Genomic DNA, 7,054 nt, shown 5'->3' with positions numbered 1-7,054 from the left:
TTTTTTTTTTTTTTTTTTTTTTTTTTTTTTTCGATGAGTATTGGTAGCACCTGAAGAGCATAATTAAATTAATATCTTTGATTTCATGATTACGTTAAGAGAGACAAATCATTGATTTAACTAGAATTATAGTTATTTTTGGCCATATTTTTTGTGGTAAAATAGTAATAGTGACGGTTATTACAGTATCATTACAGTAGAATTTAATAACGAAATAGTGTTATTTTCTTGACCATAATTTATAATAATTGTTATGCTGTAATTATACATTGACAGAAAAATGTTTGGTATTTGTAACTATAATCATAGAAATTATGGCGAAAACAATCATTTTTTAGTTAATTGTACTATAATTTTAGTGATAATAATCTTATATATATGTTACTGCTACCATTTTTATATTGAAATAATAAAAAAATACGGTTTAGACTTGATTTGACACCAATCAATTATCTTGACCATAATTTATAGTAATTATTTCTTTATATGATTATAATTACAAGTATCAAACATTTTTTTCTCAGTGTATTTATAAATAATAAATATTCTTTTCTCAGTGTATATCTTGCATTACACTTTCGAGTGTTAAAAAGATGAAAGCGCGAAAATAAATGAATTTCTTAATATACGTCACGAACATTAGAATAAAATCGCGACATGAAATATTTTCATCTAAGCTTGCCACTGGGAAGACTAAGAAATCGATCTCAAAAATTAGAGAATTTGTTCTCTCCAGTGTGGAGGGACCTCGATTGGCTCGAGGCGACGTTTAGGCGTGGAAAATGACGTTAGCGCATCTTATTAACCTCGTTCGCAAACTGCGGGCTTGACTTCCGCCTCGTAAATCATGTTTCAATATTATTTTCCATTTCTTTTTCCCTTTCTTCCCCACCCTTACCTTTTTTTGGTTCTCTTAGGACGAAACTCGCTGGTGATCGTCGTGGATATTGTCGGGCCGTTCGCGTAATTACGTCGGGCTCGATGGAAATATCGCGATGAAAATCTCGTCCGAGCTTAATTGATTGAGAATTAATTTCGCGTTGAGAAAGAGGCCGTGAAAGGTGGTTCATTAAAAATGGTAATATTTATACCCTCAATTACCCCCCACCCTACCGCGGCTTCCCTTGAAAGTTGCGGGCGAGCCGCTTTTTCTTCGTAAATTCAATTTCATCGTGAGTAAGTGGCTTGTTCCTGCAACGACAGGCTCGTCTCTCCTTTTCTCTTTCTCCCTCTCTCTTTCTTCTTTCCTCCCTCCCCCTATCTCTCGTTGACCTCGGTATATATCGACCGTAGAACAGGTAGGTCCTCGAGAACTAATGTCAGGATAATAACAACGGTTTTCAATCGGACAAATAATGGCACGGTCGGCATCGAATCGATTAATTCATTTGGGGGATGAAAACGCGTCGCTCAACATGCTGCGCCGGTTACGCGCACGGACTCGAGGATATAAATATTGCTCGTTACGCCGAACAATTTCTCTCATACGTAAGCGTAATTCACTCGACAACTTGGTCGTTTGCAGCCTTTAGATAGCGCCTGTAAAGCGTGTACGACGGAGATGTAAATCTTCATCTTAAATTCAATGCCGGAGCTTGCGACGGATTTAAATCTCGTTTAAATTTAAAAGACGGCTTCCTGGAGTTTCGCGCGTCGTCGGAGCGACGCCGATGAAAATAGAACGATAACGATCTACGTTTCCAATTATGAAATAATACTCGGGACATTCCTTCGATTTCTGTCTTGCTCCGATAAAAATACCGAATCTCTTGAAGCTCCAATTAAGTGGACTCCTCGCTTACAGGGACACTCGGCGTTTACCGTTTCGCGTCCGTGATCTAATTCTCTCGCGAATCCCTCGAGAATTTTATCTCCAGGGGTCAATTTGCGAAGTCGCGTTTTCCCGCACGTATCTCTCGCTACGCGACAAGAAAAAAGATGTATCCGCGGCGATTCTCTCTCTCCATTGACGTCGAACGCGATCGTCATGTTATTCGAAGCCCGATGGAGTGTTACCCGCCGCGGGAATCACCGTCGTTTATAGTTTGCACGGCAAACAAGTTCGCGCGGAAAACTCACCATCACCGCCGCTGCATCCTCCTCCTCCTCTGCCTCTCTTTATAAATTCAGCGTCCCTCGTCTAAGCGATATAAAGCAGCGCGGCGACGCTCTTAAAATAGAATCTTCCGTCGTGGCGCGCGACGTAACAACGTGGCGGGGAAAAAAAAGAAAAAAAGTTTTACTGGCGATCCGGGGCGTCGTCGGGACGCTCACGGTATTACGTCGGCTCCGATAGAAATATCGCGACGGGAATCTCGGTCCGTGATCGTTCCTTTGTGAAGGGTGGTTGTAAACAGGGCGAGCTTATCTCTTCCCTTTGGCTCGAGGGCGCACCCTCTAACCGAAACCAAGCAAGCTCGTCGATAAACCTTAAGTTCCGGGGACGGATATGCTCGCCTAGACGAGGTGAAACGAGAGCAGGAAGGGAAATGCCTGTATCTCTCCCGTGTTCGTGTGTACCGTACACATTACGCTGGCTGCCTGGCGTTTTAAGGAGAGAAACACTCCCCTCGGCCTCGATCACGAGCCTACATTATTCGCTCGATCCCTTATGATTCAATGAATTACACCGTTTTTGGCTGACTATTTCTGATCACGGGACTCTTGATTGATGATGTCAGAAATGTGAGAAAATGCATGCCCAAAATTCCTGCAAAGTATACCGAGATAAAACGATATATTCAAAAGATGACAATCGATTAAATACACGCTCAAAATACTCTGAATGTGTGATATGCAACTTTCCTTTTTAACCCACATTTTTTTATTACTTTATTACGTTAATTTTACGATTACCTATTAATAGTTAGAGTAAAAGAAGCACATTCGGAATATTTTAGAAGTGTACTTAAAATTGATTGCAAGTTATTTTATTAATATATCTTTTTATTTCGACATACTTTGTAGGAGTTTTGAACATGTATTCCCTCGTTCTTCTGACGTCATAAATCAAAATGGCCACGGTAAGTAGTCAGTAGTCTTGAGCCGTCATTACGGAATGACGGAAATCCTCGCGTTGCTCCTCACTGTACGAAGTTCCGAGAAAAAGTTCATGAAAAATGCCAAAAGGGTGTGCAGGACAATGGTAACGGTAAAGTGCGGAAAAATAAATAAATTGTCTGTTATATAGTGGGTAACGTAATCACTATGGAAGTAGCGATCGTAACGTAGTACGGCGCTCGATACCGTAATTTTGCCAATCCCGTAAAACTTGGTGCGTAGGCGCTCGCGAATAAAAGATCGTCGCGCGTAATCCTTTATCGCCGGGTATTCAGCGGGAAATGCGACAAGAGCGCTCTTGTCACATCCCACCGGGGTAGGCGAAAGCCCGTGGTGTGCTGGCGCGGGATCGATGCCGGAATACGAAAACAGCGACGACTCATCCCCTCGATTCTCACCCTCCTCCCCCCGTGCCCTTCTTACCACCACCCGCCCCGCGGTTGCATATACATATCCGGGCTCTTTTACCGGCGGTCGAATCGACTGCGCCGGCGAACGAGCGAGCAAGCGAGCAACAGCTCTGCAATCAGTAGTCGAGAGAGAAAGAGGGAGAGGCATGAGAGAGATATAGAGAGAGGGAAGAGGAGAAAGAGAGAGAGAGAGAGAGAGGGAAAGGGAAAGAGGGAGACTGGCTGCTGCAGTTTCAGAAAGTGCAATTCCTGTATCGCCGCTTTATCGCCGTCCGCCGCCGAGCGTAATTCCGATCGCGCTTGACTCAGCTTTTGCATAACCGCAAACCGGTCGTCGTCCCAGCCCGGGCTGCTCTCGGAATTCATAAAGGGGGAGGGTTAAAAGGGGATGAAATCACGGTGCGCACCCCCCCGGTCCTGCCTCGTCCCTAGTTCACTCTCGCACGTTTCCAAGCCTGGTCTTTACGCGCACGCGGTGGAAAATGACGACGACGACACGACGCGGGGACTCCGTTTATTCCCGTGACGAACCCGGGGATTTTCACGCGAAATACGTTTCTCCCGTTCTCGAGACACGCGTGAAAGAGATACACAATGCGCCGTGATGCTAATTGTTCGATGTCGAGCAAGAGGAATCGATAAAACATCCGCGGGGGTGTGACTTTGACGCGAGCTCGGTGACGATACCGTAAATCAACCGTTTCGTTTTGCGCGATCAACGTCGAGATAGTCGCCGGGTGGCGGATAATTACGGGACACCCTGTGTGTGCTCGCCTTTCTCGATCTCGTCGTGCGCACAGCTCCGCGTGAAAACGAGCGAAACGGAGGAGGACAGTCGAGCGGAATGCGAGGAGAAGGGAAGGGAGAGAGACCCGACTGAAACTGCAACGAACTCACGCTAGCTCGCCCACGCCTCCGGTTCTCATCTCTTCTTCTCGCGCTCGGCCAAGGGAATCAATAACTTGCTCGCGACGGAGTCACCCTCTCGTTCTTCCGCCCCTAACCAAAGAGGAGTCCCCTCCAGCTATAACCCCATAAAACGTCCGTGGGGATGATTCGCGAGCCAAATACCTTCATCCTGTAACCTTTTGCTTCTTTGAATTTCACGGCTGCACGCTAATTAGCGGTGATTCCCGGAGTCATGATGTTATTCAAGTATTTCGCACTTAATGATCCGTGTCGAGGCAATTTTAAACACTGTAAATTCGCAATTGTAACGACTATGGAATTCTGCATATCTACATATATTTTGTAGCAATATTTACCGTAATTTACATTACCGTAATTATACTTGCCGTTTGTGACTGATTAGTGTACTGATTAGTGACTGATTAGTGTACTAGACTAACATCATCCATTAGCCGATTAAGACGTATATACCCAAGATCAAATCTTGTTTATGCATTAACCCTGCAAATTCCATCGAACCCGAAGGATCAATCTTGACACACATTAGGTAGCTTATTTTAATATTACAAAAGTTACTTAATACTGTTCTTCCATGTTGAGGCTTAAAAACGTTCTTAAAGAAAAAACTTCTTATTTTCAGAATTGATATTTAGTTATCTCAATATTTAGTATTAATTAATATTTAGTTATCTCAATATTTTATATTTCTGTTTCTTTATTTTTCATTTCAGTGGTCAATATATGTGATTATGTAAATTAATTGATTAATTGCAGATATAATATTTCCGAGCAAATGTTAAATAATTGATATGAGAGTAAATAATGAGATTAGATAGAAATGAGATAGGTACATGAAACAAAAAACTTCTTTTTTATACATGGAGGAAATAGTATAGATTTTTAGTTAAGGTTTATTTTGCTAAGGAGTATAATAAATTTTGCTAGAAACTATTTTAATAGTTATATTTAATATTTCAATTCATAAATGTAAGTAGCGAAATTGAATTAAAACGACATGGAATAAAATAATAATGAAGAATTATTGCAGAATGTCTATTTTTCTATTCTTCGGTCACAAAGTCCTATATAGTAATTTTTATAATAAAATTCTCTCTTTCTTTTATAATATAATTTCTCTAGTATTTTTGAAAGCATTGAAAATTTGTGATAAAATTAAAAAATTTTTTAAAATATATTCTATCCTGTGGCCAACTTTTGATTGTAATCAGACACTCAAATTATCACTTGATATCACAAAAATACAAATCGATTGGATACGCGGCATTAATTAATGATCGTGTTATTCGACAATAATTATTGAATATTACGGACGATATTTTCAATATGTATTATCCTGAGAAGTTTGATTCGAAAATCCAGAATATTTAGAAAATATTGATTATTATGATTTCTCTCGCGACCACCGAATATACGCGTCATTGATTGGCTAACGATTGACTCGCGATAACTTTACTTCTTTTCGAAGATGCCGATTGTTAAATATTTTCAACCTGCTCATTCGTTTCTCTCATCGCTGTTAATTAATCCATAAAACACGTTCCTGCTTTCTTGATTAATTGACAGTCATAAGGAATGCATAGCTAGATAGTGACACGACTGATCGATGAATCAGTAATCGATCTATCGAATGGTTCCGCGGAGTGTCAGAGGGCGTCGTTGTAACAGCGCGCAATGTTGGCACGTACTTTCGGCATGCGCCATCTGTTACGCGGCTATTATCGATCTCTGCGTGGAGCAACCGCCATTGACGCATCGATCGACATCGCTCCGTGTCTTACGCGTCTTCTTCCTGTTGAAAGTGAGTCTCGTGCGGAAATAAGTATCGGGAGTATGTCGAGAATAGCGATGTGCGATTGTCGAGACGTATCGTCAGGACGTCATTAGTAAGTAATCTCCTCATTTCTTGACATATCAAATCGGTGCTTGTCACGACGTGTCGAGTTGACGTCTTTTTCTTACTACCATTGAGTATCTTGAGTACCATTGAGTATATTTTTCTTATTACCATATGAGAGATCAAGTAGAGTCGTCGGACTTATCAATCTGAAATTAGAAATATACGGTCGTTATCAGAGAGAAAAAGACAGATAAAATCACGCCCGAGATATACACGACGCCGAATCTCGGTAAGTAGCGTCGGTCTGTTAGTAAAAGTGAGAAAAAGAGAAAAGGATATACCACAGAGGGTGTGTCAGACCGCGACACTGTTCATGTCGTAGCGCGTATCAATCTCGCGGCCATCTCCGATATTGATCTTTTCGCGTCGAACGACCGCCGTTAACACATCGATCGACATCGCTCCGCGTCTGGCGTTTTTTGCCTGTCGAAAGTGAGTCTCGTATGGAAGTCAGCGTCGGTAGTGTCGAAAATAGCGGTCGTCGGGACGTATCGTAAGTACGTAAGTAGTAGAGTAAATAATCTCGTTTCTCGCCACTACAATCTGTGCTTGTCGCGACGTGTCGAGTCGGTGTACATCACTCTCATTATTACCTTCGACTCGTTCAAGCAAAATCGCACGATCATCAGATTTATTAATCGGGAATTAGATATTCGGTGATAATCAGAGGGAAAGAGAAAAGGCGACGCCGAATTTCGGGTGACAGCGTCGGTCTGTTTGTAAGAGAGAAACAGAGAGAGAGTGAGAGGGGGGGGGG

General features: G+C 42.0%; 1 protein-coding gene across 4 annotated transcripts in view; it reads left to right on the top strand.

Moving 5' to 3' along the window:
* LOC116850265 (mucin-17-like) overlaps positions 1 to 7,054 on the top strand; it is a 291,148-nt gene that overhangs the window by 71,381 nt on the left and 212,713 nt on the right. The window lies entirely within an intron of this gene.

The sequence above is a fragment of the Odontomachus brunneus genome, unplaced genomic scaffold (genome assembly GCF_010583005.1).
Source record: "Odontomachus brunneus isolate Ranch 3 - 2012 unplaced genomic scaffold, Obru_v1 Obru_scaffold_140, whole genome shotgun sequence".
Lineage (NCBI taxonomy): Eukaryota > Metazoa > Arthropoda > Insecta > Hymenoptera > Formicidae > Odontomachus > Odontomachus brunneus.
The sequence above is the reverse complement of the archived record's forward strand: the minus strand, read 5'-3'. Positions and strand labels throughout refer to the sequence as shown.